The sequence below is a fragment of the Pteronotus mesoamericanus genome, unplaced genomic scaffold (genome assembly GCF_021234165.1).
Source record: "Pteronotus mesoamericanus isolate MK-2021 breed Mesoamerican mustached bat unplaced genomic scaffold, CSHL_Meso_final contig_50, whole genome shotgun sequence".
Lineage (NCBI taxonomy): Eukaryota > Metazoa > Chordata > Mammalia > Chiroptera > Mormoopidae > Pteronotus > Pteronotus mesoamericanus.
In genome coordinates this window covers 9332929-9352359 of record NW_026555186.1, presented here as the reverse complement: position 1 = coordinate 9352359, position 19431 = coordinate 9332929, and the positions used below count along the sequence as shown (strand labels likewise).

At 40.5% G+C, this 19431-nt stretch overlaps 1 protein-coding gene and 1 pseudogene across 1 annotated transcript in view; one reads left to right on the top strand and one right to left on the bottom strand.

Moving 5' to 3' along the window:
* ANKRD33B (ankyrin repeat domain 33B) overlaps positions 1 to 19431 on the top strand; it is a 56656-nt gene that overhangs the window by 13317 nt on the left and 23908 nt on the right. The gene's annotated exons all lie outside the window — the stretch shown is intronic.
* On the bottom strand, positions 1415 to 2196 carry LOC129074698 (proteasome subunit beta type-5-like; annotated as a pseudogene).

The following is a 19431-nucleotide window of genomic DNA, read 5'->3' as shown; positions in this document are numbered from 1 at the left end:
TTAGGTTTATTTCTGGGCTCTCTATTCTGTTCCACTGATTTGTGTGTCATAAAGTTTTTTGGTCAGAGCTACACTGTTTTGATTACTATATCTTTGTAATATAATTTGAAATCATAAATTGTGATGCCCTCAACTTGGTTCTTCTTTCTCAAGATTGTTTTGGCTATTTGGGAGTCTTTTGTGGTTACATACAAGTTTTAGAATTGTTTTTTCTATTAATGTGAAAAAAGCCTTTAGAATTTTTATAAGGGGTTGTGTTGGGGAGCACACGCACTTTAACAATATTAATTCTTCCAATTCATGATTGGAAAGAATTCAAGCTATTTTTCCATTTATTTGTGCCTTTTTCAGTTTCTTTCATCAGTTTTTATAGTTTTCAGTGTACAAATCTTTACTTTCTTGGTTAAATTTATTCCTAAGTATTTTATTTATTTATTTTTGACGCTATCATGAATGGGATTTTGCATGTTGATTTTGTATCCTGCAGCTTCACTGAACTTGTTCATTAGTTCTAAGAGTTTTGTTGTTCGAGTCTTAGGGTTTTCTATATATAAGATTATGTCATCTGTAAACTGAGATAATTTTACATCTCCCTTTTGGATTCAGATGTCTTTTATTTTTCCTTCTTGTCTGATTTCTCTGACTAGTGCTTCTCTTACCGTTGAGTGGAAACGGTGAGAGTGGGTGTCCTTGCTCTGTACCAGGTGTCAGAGAAGAGGTTTTCAGTGTTTCCTCACTGGTTATGAAGTGAGCTGCAGGCTTCTCATCAATGACCTTTATTGAGTTCAGACTTCTCAACCTTGGCAATACTGGCATTTGTTGGCTGCATAATTCTTTGTTGAGGGGATCTGTTCTGTGCATTGTAGGATGCTGAGCAGCCTCCTTGGTCTCTACCCAGTAGATGTCAGTAGTACCTCCTCCTACTCGTGCCCCTCTTTAAGAGAACCAAAAATGTCTCCAGACATTGCCAAATGCCCCCTTGGTGGGTGCAGGGGCAAAGTCACTCCCTGACTGAAAAAAAATCACTGAAACAGAGAATAAAGTCAGCAAAATCGTTTGAGTTGTGCACATGAGTGCTTTTTTATATGGAGAAATTCCTGAGGTTGTAGAAGGACCTAGAGTCTTTGGCGTGCCTGGTTGCTGTCTTCTGCTACTTCTCACTAAACGTTTTGTCAAGTGTTTTATTTTTATTTTATTTTAGGTTGAGTAGTGTAATGTTAACATCCAAGAAAGTAGAACAAACCAATACCTCTGCAGCAGCTCATTAACAACTGGTAACTCATAGAGGTCAATGCCCTAGAGCTTAAAAAATAATCAATACAGTTGGGGACCACTCCACTATAGAATGGGGAGCCATTCCCATATTACCAACAACAGTCATCCCAAGAAACACAACAGTTACATCCATCCTCCTTTAGAGGGTATACTCATTGTATTTGTCATATAGAGCAGCTACATTGTCACTAGAGACTCAGATCCGGCCACCTTCACAGACATGGTAGCAGTTGACCACATCTCCTGAGTAGGTCTCTCATGGTTGTTCTGGTAGATGGCTTGGCAGGCCAGATCATAGGCCTGTTCTGTCTGTAGGCCATAGGAGTAACCCTGACCCATGATCCCATATGCATACGCAGAGCCCGAATCTACATAGAAAGTGGGCCCTGAAATTTGGTTTTCAGTGTCCACGTAGTAGAGGTCTCTCTTCTCCCAGCCACCACAGATCATGAGGCCCATGGACAGCCCCTTGCTTTTATACCGACATAGCATGTTGGCAAGCAGCTTAGAGGCAGCTGCTACTGAGATGTGTTCCTTGTTTCGAAGCTCATAGATTTGGCATTGCCAAGCCAATAGCCATTCCCAGAGGCCGTAATCTGCTGCACCCTCAGCCATGGTACCCAACAGGTAGGGGCTGATGTCTATCGCCCTCTTTACTGTCTGGGGGACAATGTAGGCACCTGCCGTGGCCCCAATCCACTGCAACAATGATTCCATGTTGACACTTGAAGGCCAAGATGATGGTTCCATGAAGTATTTAAATTCTCAACCCCTTTGGGATACCTTGCTGGATGCTGCCAGGCTTGGCTCATCACTGGGGTCTACTTGGACCTGGGCCCAACAGATCCGCACGGCCTCTGAGTCTAAGAAATAGTGCCGGTTCATCAGTAGCGAGTTCTCCAACACACTGGCCAGCACCATGTCTTGCCAGGTGTTTTTTAAAGTTAAAAAATATGTAGCTTATTAGGAAATTTTATCTATCAGCTCCTCTGAAGTGCTCCTATTTCATAAAATGAAACAAAACAAAACAAAACAAAAAACAACAACAAAAACACCCTACCATAATTAGAATTCCCAGCACTGTAAACACTTCTCATTTGGAGTATTTGTTGTTAGAATCTTAACATTTGACTATATTTTCCTCTGGGAAAATACTCATAGTAGGACAAGCTGTGCTTTTAAAAATGTAATATGAGGTTAGCTGCAAGAGGCACGGCACATTCTCTCCAAATTTCACACAGTTTGCCCTTCCTGATTATCACCCTACCTTTATCCAGTGCCAGGGGGACATGTGGACGCTGCCACCACATGCTCAGTGGACATGTAATTGATAATGAAGCAGATGAGGGGGCAGAGATGCCCCATTTCATGTCTAGCAAGACAGAGCAATGTGCAGTCTACCAAAAACTGTGTGTACGTTTTTGATTGCAAAGGGAGTTATGTTAACTAGTAACACTCAGGCAAACACTGCAATTCTGCCTTTAAAAAGAAAACACAGAAAACAATTTACATTAAACATTTTTCATGATTCTGCATGAAGCTGCCTTCTTTTCAGTTTAATGGGTTCACTGATTGAGCAAATATGTGTACATACTGACTGCGTCCTGCACCACACACTAGCACTGCACAAGACAGAAATGCCTTCTCAGATGGAGTTCACAGGCTTTTGGGGGAGGAAAACAGTAAATAAAATGATTAAGAAGCATGTGAAGTGCTTAGCAAGTGAAGGAGTGTTCCATGCTGAGGAGAAAAGGTAAAGCAGGCCAGGCAGGTGTTGTCAGTAATGGGCTGAAGACATTTCCCCTGTTTGCTGAGGGGAGCTTTAATGTGAAGACCTGGAGGAAGTGAAAGTCTTGCTTTGTGGTTCAGCTGTCTGGGGGAAGACTGGTCCAGAGGCAGAGGTAAGAACAGAGGACCATAATGGTGGGAATGCCTGGGATGTTCTGAAACAATTGAGGAGGCCAGGCGGGCTAGAGCAGAATGAAGGGAGGGAGCTGGCAGGAACTTAAAGAGAGAAGGAGACTTGGGCAATGAGAATTAGAAGGGAAGGAAAAAGATCCAGTTCCATTCAGACATGCAAGTTTTAGTAATGTCTTGAAATTTGGTGCTCTTTAATGTGGACAGGTGTTTAAAGCCAGAGGTTCTCAAGTGGTTGTGGTGAGCTCCCTCATCTGTTACATTCTACTTAATTGGGTTAATGCATTTTCAATATTCATATAACAAATCCTTCAAATATCTCATGGATGGTGGAAAGTGGGGCTCGCAAACATTGTCTTTGGTTGACAAATCCATATTTGGGCTGCTCATCTATTGTCCTTAAGCATCGGTATTTTAGATGTGACCTCAAGTGTGAGTATTTCCATTTGACACAGAATAATATTTAAGAATGTGGTTATGTGGGTCTGTGGAGCATGAGGCTTTGCTCTTGGCAAAGGAAACCCGGAGAGATGCCTAGAACTAGAAAGCACTTCCTGGGGAGCTGGTGGCTTCCTCGGTCAGCCTCCGTGGCCTGGCTGCCCTGTGAGTGGCCTGCCTAATAAGTGTTTGGGGTGTCCCCGAGGAAGAGGAGGTGCTAGCCTGTGATGTTTGATGGTTTTCCACGTGGTGCTGAGGGTACCTCGTGGCAAGCATAAAGCAGAACTGTGCTGGGGTCAGATACAGGTCTGTACCTCTGAGCCTCCCCGCTAGGGCTGCTCCCCGCCTTCCTCACCCGGAACAGACACCCCCATCAATCACCCTGCCCAGATCCTCACTGATGGCTTCTCCAGGCCAAGCTCCTGAGGGAGAAGCACTGGGGGACAGGCCCTGAGGCTCTGTCCTTGAGGAACTCACAGATGGCAACATAGTCTGTGATAGAGACCCTGAATTCTGGGTCCTTGTGGGTCTTGAGAGTTTCTTTATCAGCTATGCTCCATGCCACTTAAGTAGTATATCTTTCTTTTTATCATGTGACAATAAGAAATACAGAAATGCAGTCCTCTGTGAGGGAGAAAGAAAGGGCTGTGCTGGTGTCACAGCCAGCGGCTCTTTACCTGGTTGGATATCGTTGTTTGATGCACTGAAAATACAATGCGCATGAGAGCCCTGTAACTCAGGTGTAGCTCAGTGTGTGTGTGTGTGTGTGTGTGTGTAATACTTCTCTCTCTTTTCCATGCAGTTTGTAACATTTAGGCCAAGAGGAAAGTCCTTATCTTTAGTCTTTTCATGCTTAGTTTTTCCTGTGCGTTATCTTAATCCATGATGTAGGAAATTGTTATTAGGCTCCTGTAGCCAGGAGGTTCAAATGGGAAAAGACCTTTCCAGCACAAATGTGGCCCTTTTCCAATACATTTACATGTTCCAGGTCATTACTCATTTGCTTCTTAGCTTTTAACTTAACAGCAGTGCAAATGTGGGCTTTTCACAATGCCTTTCCATTCTCAGGACATTACTCACATGTGTCCTGGCTCAGCAGCAGCATGGACTCTGCGAAGAGCCTGGGAGAATCTTTTCTTGCTGAATTTCAAGAGGCAATGAAGTTGGGCATTTGAAGTTTTCATTGAGGCAGAATGTCTCTGATCATAGTGATTTGTGAAGGTCCTTCTTGATAGAGCTTGATTTTCCCTAAATGATCCCACCACCCCTACTCCTTTACTTTTGACATTGAACAGTAATATTTAGTAGATATTTTTTCTCACTTCCGATAGAAATATTTATGTGTGTGTTTTTTTAATGGAAAAATGGACATAAATAGAAAGGTATTTAACTACAATAAAATGGCTCCATGTGGCCCTGACTTGTCAAAAAAGAAAGAAAGAAAGAAAGAAAGAAAGAAAGAAAGAAAGAAAGAAAGAAAGAAAGAAAGAAAGAAAGAAAGAAAAGAATCAAGTAGGAGAAAATAAAAACAAGAGACCTACGCTGTACACTGCTGGTAACTGGAGATAATGAAGTTAACATCTGATGTGATCTGTCAGCCTGTTTATCTATTTCTAAAGTTCATTCTGTAAATGGAGTTTGGATTCTGCTTTTTTCCCCCTCATTTATAAGCATCCTTTGAGCTCATTTATGTTGAGAATCTTTTTTTAAAAAATTGTTCAAATATATTTGTCTCCATTTTCCCACCACCACTTTCCCCTGCCCCACCCACCCCCACCTCCCACCCCCAATCCTTCCCCACTTTGGCTTTGTCCATGGGTCCTTTATACATGTTTCTTGACTTGATTCTTCCCTTTCTTTTCCCTGTTACCCTCCTTCCTCATTTCTTCTCTGTTACTGTCGGTTTGTTTTTTCTTTCAAGGTTGCTGGTTATATTTTTCTCGCTTGTTTGTTTTGTTGCTTAGGTTCCACTTATAGGTGAGATTATTAAAACTCATTTCTGCCTATATCATCATTTATTTAATCATTTGTTAGACATTTTGGTTGTTTTTGAAATTTTGCTATAGACATAATGCTCTGATGAATGGGTGTCCTAGTTTATTGGAACATTGCATTTTAAATGAATTCTTAGAAGGTATGTTATTGAATTTAAGAGTATGAGTCTTTTAAAGGCCATCTTGTTTTCTAGGAAGAGTGTACTAATCTTCCACCAGCAGGCTATGAAATGTCCTGTTTTGTTGTATCCTCATCACACTATACATTAATTATTGAAAATATTAAAATCGTTCTGTTGGTCTTTGAAACATTAAAAGTCACACATGCATACAGTAAAATACTCAGGTAGCATAGAAATGTAAAATACCAAAAATAAAAATCACTTGTCTTAGCTATAATTACTTTTTTTAGGTATAACTTCAGAGTCATTTAATGTACTATGGTACATGTAATTTGCTTTTTTTCCTTCACAAGTTACTAAGGACATCTTTGCATGTCAACAAATATACATCATTATTTTAATTACTCCAATGTATTTTATTTTTTGGATAATTTCATTTATTTAACTTATGGCTTCTTGGTAGGCACTGAGATTATTTCTCAGCATTTTTAGTTTATAGGTAACAGAACAATTTTTATATATTTTTCCATATTGATCTAATTATTAAGAAATTGTTGGTTCTTGAGTTTGGATCCACATGGTGGGTCCTGTTATTTTCACGAATAATTCTGCTTCTCCCTGGAGCAGGAGGAGGTTTTCTCCTTGTAGCTTCAGACTTGGCCATGCTACTTCCTCTGGAAAATTCAGTATGAGGTGTGATTTGTATGACTTTGGCTGTAAGTTTTAAGCCCCACACATGATTTACCATACCCTCTTTTTCCTCTGCTATAAGACCCACAAGATTCCAGGAGGAGGTTCCTCCACCAACCTGAGTCCTAGAGGGAAAACAACATGGAAAAGACCTGCAGCACCCCTGAGTGGACATGTCATGTGAGCGAGCAGGCATTTGTCATAAGCTGTTGGAGATTGCTTGTTACTGCTGCGCAAACTAACTTATCCTGCCTGACATGATACATAACAAACAACTCTCTAGAAGGAGTGAACCTACTTATGCTCACTAGCAAGGTATTAAAGAGCTTTTCCTACTACACTTTGCCAATACTAGTTATTTTCACTCTGTTTAATCTTTTCTAACTCATGGCTAAAAAAATGATACCTCACTTTAATACATATGACTTTGATTAATAATGTTTCAGATTATATGTTTCAGGTAACAGGTTTATGAACCATTTAGATTTTTTTCTTTTGTTTTTTTAAATTTTCTACCTCATATCCTTTACCCATTTTTTTGATTAGTCTGTATTTTCTTCTTGAGTTTTAAGAATGTTTAAAATATGTTAAAGATACTATTCTTCATCTAGCATATGTTCCACATTCTTTTTCCAGTGTGCATTTATTTTTTAATCTTATTTGGGGTTTGTAGAGTTCCTTGAATTTATGGCTTCATATCTTTTGTCAGTTTGGGAAAATTCTCTGCCACTGTCTTGTCAAATATTGTTCTGTCTCATTCTCTTTTATCCTCTACTGTGACAACAAATTCACATATATCAGATCATTTCCACTATGTTCCATTTGCCTTTCATGTTTTTTTCCTGTCTTTTCCATCTTTTTTTTTCCTGCCTGTGTATTTTTGGTTAACCCATCTTCCAGTTCACCAATTCTCCCTTTATCCTAGCTTGTCTCTTAACTCCTTTTTAAATTCTTAAATTCGGTTTTTACATATTTTATTTCTAAAATTTTTATTTGATTCATTCTTAGAGATTCCAGTTCTCTGCTAAAACCCTACATTTGTCGTTATTTTCTGGTACATATTAATCATAGTTACTGTAAAGTCTGATAATGCCATTATCTGTTTCTCCTGGAGATGTTTTCTATTGTCTGTTTTTCTCTTGGTCCCATTTCCTGCTATGTCTAGTGATTTTTTTTCATGCTAGATGTATATGAAAAATTGAAGTAGCTCTAGAGAGTGCTGTCTTCTTCCAGAGAGGATTTAATTTGCTTCTGGCAGACAGTGGGGCAGATGATAATAGGTAGGCTGTAGTCTCTATAAAGTTTGGTCTATTTCTGCCTTACTCATAGCAGCTGATTTTTTGGGTTCCCTGCAGAAAATGTGACATTGTTAATAGGCCTATCAACTTTGGCAGGTCATGAACTTCAATTTTGTCTCCTTAACCTTGAGACTGTGACGGTTTCTGCCTAACACTGCTGACCTTTATCTACTGTGCTCTGCTGTGCAGCCTTTCAGCTTGTGAACCAGCAAATACCATGAGGAGGAAAGGGATGAAGAAGCTCATCTCAGGGCTTTTACCCTCTTTCTTGTATTTTGGGCCTGCAAGTCCTGCTTTTCTTGGAAGTCTGGTACCTCCAAATAGATTTATAAGAAATCATTCAGTCTTACTTGTTCTCAGTGGAAGAGTAGATGTGATTGAAGCTAGTTTTTTCTTAGCCGAAAGTGAAAGTTTGGGTCTTTTTACTTTATTTATACCATTGTGTTGCTAAGAAGGGACAGATTTTTGGATAGTTAGATTTATCTTTGTATGGTTGTAGCTTTGCTCCCAGGCTTCAAAATGCTTTGTAAAAGCCAAGTTTGTAGAAATAGTCATCTAAATTTTCTTCCAGTGTTTTTATGGCTGTATGTTTAATGACTCATTTTGGCATAGGCATGAGGTAAAGATCCAACCTTATTTTTTTCCCCCATCCAGCGAGGGCATTTGTCCAGCACCAGTAAGTGAGTAATCCATCTTCTGTGACTATCAGAAATATAATCTTTCTTTGTTAAGTATATGATGTCTCATTAATATTTTAATTTTCACTACTTTACTTACTAGGGAGGTTATATACATTTCACATGTATTTATTGATCTTTTGCTTTTCTTCTTTAATTTTTCTGTTTTCTATCCATTTAAAAATTGTAGGTATGTATTTATGCTGATCTTTAACATTGCTGTTGGTATTTAAATAATTCTACATATGCCATTTTTTTTCACATTTATTGTTTCAGTGCCTTATTGTTTTGTGTTCTTCTTAGCTTATCAATAGTGATGTTATCGACTAGAAGTGCCTGGGACACTCACCTGGGCCTGTACTACCTATGGTGAACCCTGGCCAGAGCCAATGTCGTCGCCGTACTGGCGCTTACAGTTCTATTATAAGATATGCCTTGGGCCACAACGATCAAAAACCAGGATATATTACTCAGCAGATTCTGAAGGGTACAGGACATGCCTAGGGCCACACAGCAGAAGTTGGAAGGAGGGGGGAGGAGGGAGTGAGGAGTGAGGGGGAGAGAGAGAGAAAGAAAAAATTCTATAATTATGCTTTTGCACATCTGGACTTTATCTGTTTGATTCTAACAGTTGAAACAAGTAGCATTTATGTCATTATCACAATGTAACTAATGTTAATTGAAGAATCAGTGTGCTAGGCCTACCGTTTTCTCTGTAATAACACACTTTTAAATATTATGGCATATATTCACTCTATTTTCCTTTTGTGTGTGTGTGTGCAAAGCTTTAGCCATTAATCCACTTTATATGTGTGTGTGTGTGTGTGTGTGTGTGTGTTTAAAGACTTATCTTAGCTTTTATAGCTCAACTGTTGCAATTTGAACTTTCTTTGCTCTGGACATCATTGCACATATTAACACTTTGCAGGTGGGGAAATCTCTGTACCTTCCATTCATTTTTTTTTTCTGTGAACTTAAAACTGCTTTGAAAAATAAAGTCACATTAAAACAACAGCACAATTTTGCAGGTGACTGTTTGGAGGCTTTGATCAACTTACATGCTGCTAATGTTGGAAAGACCAAGAGGCACATTCTCTCTAAATAACATATCTGAAACCAGAATGAATTAGAGGCAGCACAGAGCTGTAGCTGTTCATTAGCCTGTGACTTACAGTGTAATATGTGCCATGGCACATCTTCCTGTGGGTAAATAATTTTTGCACACGTAGAAATCTCTTTCATTGGAAATTAGAGGCTTGGAGTAGGTGAGTGGACTGAATGCTCAGGGGCTTTGCTCAAAAATAGTGTTTTTGAGAACAGTAAGCTTAGGGGACTGATGGATGGGTTCTCTCTGTTGCAAATGTAGATACTCTTTGATGGTGTTAATTGCCCAGATGGTTTGTTTCTTTTGCATTTGTATTTGGTTATTTTGAAGGAACAAGGTTTGTATGGCAGGGCTCTGTTGGTGGAGTATTCATTCTGTTCATTTCCCTAATCAGCTGGATTTTTCCATTTATTAAAAGTTGAGGTCATGGATGGCTGGGGGAGTAAAAGGTAAGCAAATTAGCAGGCATCTTGGGTATTTTAGTGCATGGCATGGTTGGATCTTATTTTTGCAAACGCATCAAACAGTACCTGCTACTGGCACAACAAATATCAATGACGTGATGCCCGCTGAGGCTGTGGGGCAGGGGCAGGGGGCTGCCCCGGGCTTTTCTTCCTGAGAATAACTCAGGAGTTGCAGGAGTGGACGTTTTTAATCATAGTAGTGAGTGTGTGGAGGATGGAGGGGAGTCAGACCAGGTAGCAGGTGATCTGATGGAGGCTTTTGCCACTATTGACATCCTGAGCAGGAGAGGAGGGAGAAGGTCAGGTGATAGAGATGCTTGGAGGACACAAGGCAAGTGTGGTGCTGGTGTGTGGATGTTCATTTCCAAGGCTGATGTAACAAATTAGCACAAATATGATGACTTGAACAACCGAAATTTATCCTCTTACATATCTGAAGACTAGAAAAAAATGACAGCAGGTTTGTCTCCCTTTGAAGACCCTAGGGGAGGATCCTTTCTGCCTCTTTCCAGCCTCTGCCGGCCCAGGTTTTCTTGGCTTGTGGCTGCCTCACTCCAGTCTTTGTCTCCACCTAATATGGCCTCCTCCTTCTGTGTATCATCTGTAGCTCAGATCTCCAAGGCGACCTCATCTCAAGATCCTTGACTTATTATATCTGCAAAGACTATTTCCAAATAAGGTCACATTCACAAGTACCAGGGATTAGGACTTGGACATATCTTTTGGGTTGGGGGGAGCGTATGCAGTTCAACCCACAACAGGCATTTAGGGAGTAGGTGAGGGAGAGAGGGTTGTGGCTGAGACACCCGAGTGGAGGGCATCCTTCTACTCAGAAGACGGTTTGGGGGGCAGAGTGTGCCAAGGGAAAGCCCTGAGCAGCTTTCAGAGATGAAATTAACCTTTAAAGGTTCATCCATGCCTGCCATGCCATCTTTCTGGGCTCATCGCTCTACCCTAACTGAACATTTTGCCCTGTCTCTGATCATAGACTTCAGATTGGTTTCCCACGTCTGGCCCAGCTCTTTCCACAGCACTATCACAGCACTGTAAATGCCTTGTTGCTCTTTAACCACATTTTATTATAGTAGTAGATTATTGCAGTATAATTTACATATGGGAAAGTGAACAAATTCTCAATGAACAGCTGGATGCACCTGTGCAATCATCTCCCACTCACGAGTGACATAGAGCAATTTCATCACCATGGTGAGGTCCCTCCTACTCCTTTCTGCCAAGTCCCTGCCCATCACAGGCAACCGCTGCTGGGATTTCTGGCCCCATGGCTCCGATCAGCTAGCCTTGGGGTTTCGGTGTAGGCACGCAGTGCTCCGGTGCCTGACTTCTTCCGTGCGATATAATGGTTTTGAGATTTATTTGTATTCTGTGTATATCACGAAGTTGCCTCTTTTTTCATTTTTAACAGCTTTATTGAGGTATAATTCTAATATCATATAATCTGTCCATTTAAAGTGTAGCACTAAGTGGTTTTTGGCATATCCCATTATTAAATTTTTTAAATGTGGTAATATATATTATATATGTATATTTGTTATATATATTACATATATATATATATATATATATATATATATATATATATCAAAATTTCCCATTTTAACCATTGCAACCAGTGTATAATGCAGTGGTGTGTATTGCATACATGATATTGCATGAACGTCACTGTTGTCTAGTTCTAAAACTTTTTCATCACCCTACACAACTGGTAACCATTAAACAATAACTTCTTCCTTCCTCTTCTTAGTCACAATGACCTCTAATTTACTTTCTGTCTCTGTGCATCTGCCTATTCTAGATGTTTCACATAGGTGGGATCATACAATATTTGTCCTTTCGTGTCTGTCTTCCTTACTTAGCATAATGTCTTCAAGGTTCATGTGTCAGAATTTCATTCTTTAACTTAAAGGAATAATATTCCATTGTATGCATATACCCCATTTTGTTTATCCATTTATCTGTTGAGGGACACTTTGCTTGTTTCTATGTTTTTGTCTGTTAGGAATAATGCTGCCATGAACATGGGTTTACAAATATCTCTTTGAGTCCCTGCTTTAAATTGTTTTGGGTTTATACTTACTAGCAGAGTTGCTGGATCATATGGTAATTTTATGTTTATAGAGACTTTTCCTTCTCTCAGAATATACCTGTGAGTGGATCTGCTGGGTCAGAGGTAGGTGTGTGCTGAACTTCATCAGAAACTGGCAGTTTTCCAATGTGGTTGTTCCATTTCACAGTCCCACCTGCAGGGAACACGCGAGTTCCACACCCTCGCCATCCAAATGTGTTGTCAGTCGTTTTAATTTTAGTCATTCTGGTGGGTGTGTGGTGGTATGTCATTGTGGGTTTAATTTGCTTTTCTCTGATGACTAATGATATCAAGAAGCTTCACATTTAGAAAAGGTTATAATTTAAAATTTTACATGGGAAAAACTCAAGTTAGAAGACATTAATGAACACCTGGACGTTGCGAAGCCTGGAATGTTATGTTGAAGCCGTCTCCCTGACAGCTATGAGTCAGACAGACAGATGTCAGTTTCAGTTTTCATCTTAGATCACAAAGGAGTTGCCAAATCAGCTAAAATGGGGCAGGGAGTGGAGTGTGTGTGGGGTGCCCATATTTAATGACTATTTTGAAAATAGAAAGAAGAAACTGGCAGGGCCCTCCCCTTTCACCTGAACTCATATCCGAGAGGCAGGTTTTTAAAAGGAAAACCTGATCATGATGCACCCAGTTTAAGCCCTTCCGTGGTTCTCTCCCAGCTTCTGACACAGCCCAGACTCCTCAGCCCCTCCGTGTCAACCCTCCATGACGTCATGGCCTGCCCCTTTCCTTTGTGAGCAGCCGGGTGAGTCTGCTTCCCCACGGGCTGCCAGCTCCCAGCCTTTTCACATGCTCGTCTGATGCCCGGAACACCGTCCCCATCCTCCCCAGCACCACGGGGACTCCTGTCTAAGGTGGGGCTAACAGGCTTAGCTGGGTCCGTGCCAGCCCTGCCCCCGGCCTGGACCAGTCTCAGTCACCCTCCCCAGCACCCTGGGGAGGGGCCGCTTGCCCTGTGTATGTCCCTGTCTCCTTCCCCCAGACTGAGCATCCAAAGGGGAGGGACTGTCTCCTTTCAAAGATTTCCTTTCACCTCAATACCAAGTCCAGGTACCTGTTGACCATCAGTACCAGTTGGATGGTGATGAATACTTACGGGAAGATGAAGAGAGGGTTCTGAAAGTTGTGAATCTCTCTTGCCTCAGGAACCTGCTTTCCATTGGATTTGTTTTGTCACATGCATTGTAGGGCTAATACTCCTTAATCTGCAGGGCAGATACAAACCCCAAAGTCTTGTGCTCTCACCTGCTCTCTGTGACCCGCTCCATCCCAGCCTACCACAGGCCCAGTGGTGATGACTCATGGTGACGGATTAGAGGCTGGGCTTGCCAAGAAAGAGGACATACCTCCCCACTGAAAGTAAAAATCGTAAACGCGAAAGTTAACAGGAAACGCAAGCTGAGCTCTGTTTTTGGCATCCCTGAGGAGAAACTGAGGCTCCCAGGTGCAGCGATAGCCACTGATTATCACTACCCACCTGACAGCCCAGCCTGCTAGTGGGCGTGCCTCACACTGTATGTCCTATAGACCAGCTGGGGCTGGCTGGCCAAAATGCAGGATCCAACTCACCAGGTCTGGCCTGGGGCCTCAGGTTCTGCTTTCCTGACGCATTCCCACATGATGGACTGCTGGAACCTGGACCTCGCTTTGAGTGGCTAAGGCTGAGCTGAACCAATCAGAACACAGCAACGAGGTTATTCGGGGGAATAAGTAGCCAGGATGTCTATTCTCCATCCACTGGATTGGTTGGTACTACATTATGCCATGCGATGTGACACAAAGCAGTAGTTGTGCCTTACAGAGGCAAGATTTGTGAAAAAATTTCCCTGAAGAAAGTTGTAGAGTTTGATTTACACAGAGGAACATGCTGTTGTCTGAGAGCCCACAGCAGACCAGCTGGGTGGGAGCTCTAGAGGGAGAGATGCTTGGCAGAGTGGGCTGAACATCCAACAAGGGTTTCAACCTCGGATGCTGACGTAGTGGGCAACTTGGATGCCGTTCTTGAAACTTTACAGAGTGTTTTCTGCATGGAATTCATAAAGCTGATTATAATCTATAGATCCTGGTAGGTCCAATTTGTTTCTCATTTATTAACTGTACACTTACTTGAAAATTTATACCCTCCCCAACTCTTTCCAGGAAAGGTTAAGCACAGCCTTAGGTCTTTTGTATTGTTCCCTCCCGTATCACGAACTTGTGGTCTACTGCTTATGCAAGAGACTGGCAAGCTTTAACTGAATTTTTCTTTCCTAAAAAATTTAAAATTTATGATTATTAAATAGAAGTAAGTGTTCACAAAAAGGAAAAAATGGGACCTTTTACTACAGAAAATGATAAAGAAGTCACCCATGACATTGTCATTCAGAATAATCACTACTGAAATCTTCACGCATTTCTTTCTAGGTTGTTTTTTAATGCATTGTTGACAGATAATTTTACAAACTTGTTTATTAAAGTAGATCTATGTTTTCATTTTATATTATAATTTAAGGCTTTCCTCATGACTAAAATTCTTCATATACCCTTTTTTACTCTTTGATCACATATAAGGTTATATTACATAGTTGAAAATGTTCTTTCACTTTTTTTTAATTTCAAAAAGGAGAAACTTTTTGAAAAAAGAAAACAGCACTGGTCTCATGCCTTCTGAGACTATAGTGAGTCCTGGTTTAAGCTGAAAGGGGAAATTTCCTTAGCTGTTTGTGGCATTAATTATATCTCACTGTACTGAGCATATTTTCTAGTAGATTGCAATGGTTGATTATTAATGAAATGCTAGTACATTTTATTTAATTGCATGTTACTTTATATAAGCATATACTCAACCTTAGCCTAATTGTCAAGACAGAAACATAATTTGTTAATATGTGTGGGTTTCAGAAGATTGTGATTTGGTGTTACCAATAGTCATCTATCCTTATGACTCATTGTTTGTATTATCTCCTGCTGCCTTTATTTCTCAGTTTCTGGCTCAGGAATTCAGAAGCAGCTTGGCTGGGCAGTTCTGACTCAGAGTCTCTCATGAGGTTGCCACAGATGTCGGCCAGGGCTGTGTGGTCTGAGGGCTTGCCTGGGCTGGAGCACCCAAGTCTGTGGTATGAAGACACTCGCCGAGCTCCTTGCTGTGCGGCATGTCCCACAGTAGCCCTTCCTCATGGGTCGGGGGTTCCATTCCATTCCATTTTTCTCTATTTTGCTCTTCTAGCTCTTCTTTTTCTTTAAACTTCTCTGTTGAGCATTGTAGATCCATCATAAAAATTCCAAGCTTCACTTCAGATAGATTAAGTGAATAAATGATGAGAGGAACATGTCATTATGGTCAGTTACTGACTTCAGGTCACTTGTTAGTAAGCAGGCGTGGTTTCTTATCACTGAATACTTGTAAGACGACTATGCGGACGGAAACCATCGCTAGTACTGGGAAGTTTAGGCAAACCCTTGAGACACACAAGCACATACACATGCACACACATTGGATTGGAAGAGACTGTAGTTGAACAAAGTAGTTTTCTAAAATAACAGTCTAAAATTACAAATCCAAACAAGAGATTTGCAGTGATAATAAAATTCACATCTTATGCACAATTCCATCTAAAGTGAAGTTATTCTGAATTAGGACAACCTTATATTTATCTACTCCTCACCCAAAGTTTGCTAGGTGAGCCCTGCCTCTGTAAGAATTCTCCTGATATATTTTATACATTTTATCTTCCATAATGTTTCTTTTTAATATTTAAAACAGTCTATTAGACCTCTCTTTATTTGAGGGAGAAAAGCATAAATAAAAATATAAGTAATCACCTGTAACTCCATTGCCAAAATATCTTTATTTGTATGATGAAGAAAATGTGTATGCCTTGAAAGGACATTGAGACAGATCCAAACTATATAATAAGCCCTTAAAACCTCTCTCTTACATGCCTTGAAGGTAGCCAGTTAACATTTTTCATCTCCCTTTAGTAAAATAAAAGATCTTTTATGAACCTAGCCATTGCAGGAGCCATGCACATGTTTTAGAAGTTCACACAAAAAGAGGTCATATCTATCATATCCTGACCTGTCGTGGTTATTATTATTGTTCTTGTTATTATTTTTACTTAATATCCCACAAAGATCTTTTCACAGCAGCACCTCCATTCTAGCCTCATGCCTGTTGGGGGCGACAGAGTGTCCCATAGCATGTGGTCAGCCTGTCATCGTCTCGATGTATATTTGGGTTGTTCTCAGGCTTTTGCAGTTACAGATCTTTATATAGATCTCTTGACACACTTTTGATGTCCCTGAAATGAATTCCTTGGGGTTGAATTTTCTTTTTTTGCCTTTTATTTATTTTTTTACAAATAAAATCTTCAGTATATTTTTTTCATTACCATTAAGTCCCCTTATACCCCTCTCCTCTGTCGAATTCTTGAGCCCACCTTCATTTTCTTTGCTTTTGGCTATTGCTTTCACATCTATATTTTTCAGCTCTAGGTCTGGCAGCACCAGCCTAGAGTGATACTTACCACATGAAAGGCAACTCTCCTCTTTGAGGTTTCCGTGGGACCTTAGATAATTTCCAAACTTGAGTGTGGAAGTCAGATAACAAGCTCAAAGCTCACGTCACCACCTGTCAGCTCCTCAGTTTAGAGTAAGTTGAGTACTGTGAGACTGAGAAGTGGGTGGTACTAAAACATTTCAGGGACATTTCATTCATTCAACAAATGCTTATCGAGTGTCTTGTAGATGTCAGGCCCTGGGGAGACAAAGTTAAGAAGTGCTCATTTTGTGATGAGGTGTGGTGTGTGCAAGGCAGCCCAATGATAGCATCGGAAAGCGGGTGCAAAGGGGCTCGAACCAACACTTGCAGGCAGACTCTATGATGAAGACTATGGGGTGGGAGGAAGGGCAGTCCAGGCAGAGGCTGCTGCACATGCACAGGCCTGGAGGTACGGGAACCTGAGCCTGGAATTGGCACTGGGGAGAACTCAAGCCATGAGACATTGTGTGGCCTTGTTGGAGAGATCAGCGTAGATCAAATTCCAGTTCTGGAATTTACTTTCTCATCATGGTGCTTAGTTATAAACAAGATTATTGAAACTATGCCTAACACACTTCATGCAACAAATTGCACTCATGCTAGCGGTAATGCATGGCCTCCTTTTAGAACTATGTCTCTGGAAGACTAGAATTCCTGAATTCTTCCCTAAAGCCACATAAACATACCCCCTCCCTGTCAGTGGTATTATTATGGGGAAAGATGTTTTACAGAAATGGATTTTCAACTAACTCAAGTTTACTGTTTTGGTTCTGAACTTAAAAAAAAATTATATTATGGATGATGGAATTTTTTTCTCACATTCAAACATGAGTAATGACCTTTTCGTTCTGGGTGATCAGGATGAATTACTCTGTTAGTGCACCATCTGCCCGTGGGCTGTGTCTGCTTCTTCCCTTGGCTGTTTGTCAGCTTCCATTTCTTCTGCCCAGCGCCCCTCCTCCCCTCTTCACAGCCATTCACGTGGTTGTTATAAAACTGTATTTCCTAATGAGAACATTATTAATGTAAACATCATGTTTGCTTACTTGTTCTTCATTGCAAATTAAAATCATGTGGGTGCCTTATAAATAAAGCCTCATTTTACAGAATTCTAACTGTATAGAAAGAGACAGTGAAAAATGAAAAGAATTCTTCCAAAGTGTTCCTGCCATATCTACCCTGTATTAATCAGGGGGCTCCAGAGAAACAGAACCAGTAAAATATGTGTGTGTGTGTGTGTGTATCTAGCTATATCTATTTGCAGATATCTATAGGTACACACAGGCACAGATTTATTTTAAGGAATCGGTTCATGCAATTGTGGAGGCTTGGCAAGTCCAAAGTCTGCAGGGTGGGCTGGCAGGCTGGACACCTAGGAGGGAGTTAAAGTTCAAGTCCAAAGGCAGAGAGTTCCTTCTCACTCTGTTCTACCCAGGTCTTCAGCTGATCGGATGAGGCTCATCCACATCATGGAGAACAATCTGCTGTACTCAGCATCTACCTATTTGAATGTTAATCTCATCTCAGAAGTACCTTCACAGAAACATCTAGAATAATGTTTAACCAAAGATCTGGGTACACTTAAAATCATGACACATAAAATTAACCATCATATACACCCTCTGTCCCTATTCCTTTTACAGAGGATATTACTCGTAATATGTTAACTCACTTAGATGATGATCACTCTTGCTCCTCTCCCACCCCTTTAATCTGTTAATATAATAAATGATGTTATTAGAATCTTGGTGCTCTTCCATCCTTCTGGCAAGGAATGACGTTTTGGTTTTTTATTTTTGTTTTTTGATGTACAAACACAAGTTTTAAGTAGAATCACCTCAACTTATCAATATTATTTTTTTGGTGGTGTTGCTCCGACTTTTCTATGGTGTGTAGACTTTGAGAATTGGGCTTGTGTGTGTGTGTGTGTTTAAGATTTTATTCAATTATTTTTAGAGAGAGGGGAAGAGAAGGAGAAAGACAGGGAGAGAATCAACAGTGTGAAAGAGAAACATCCATCAGCTGCCTCTCTGATGCATCTGGACCGAGGCCGAACCTGCAGCCTAGGCATGTGCCCTGACGGGAATTGAAACCAGTAACTTTTCCCTTCATGGCCAACACCCAAACAATGGAGCTATGCCAGGCAGGGCTGGGATTGTGTTTGGAGAGCCGAGAATTTATAGTTACCTCCAAATAGGGGCTTTCATTTGTAGGTAGCTTACTTATATTTTCTCAATAATATTATTTTATTTTTATGAACATTTTGCTTATAATTAAAAAAAAACTATTTATGGTTTCAGCAAGGGAGCCATCTGCAAGTGGGCTTCTACGAATGCAGCAAGGGGACAATATTTGCTTTTGTGATAAGTCTCTTGTTACAGTTTTCCTTGGAAAACCACGGTCAGGGGATTGCCATAGATTGTACCTCTTTTTCCACCTTTCTGTTGGGGGCACCAAATGCACCAGTTAAAACAGAATTGAGACTATACCTCAACACTTTTTTTAAACATGGCAGCGATTTTCAGCTGGTGTGCTGCGGCAACCTGGCACGGCACAAGAATTTTTAAAACATGCAATACCCGACCATTTAGTCAGGGGCACTGACCTCTTTTCCCTTAGATTGTCAAATAAAAAAACCGACAACAGCCAACCAAACAATAGGCTTTCGATGTGAGTGAATCAAAATTATACCTGGGTGTTTTTTTTTTGTCACAATGGCAAAAAATACAACATTTTTTTGGTTTGCTGCAGAATTTTAGTAACTAGTTTATGTGTGCCATGAGATAGAAAAGGTTGAAAATTGCTGAACCATG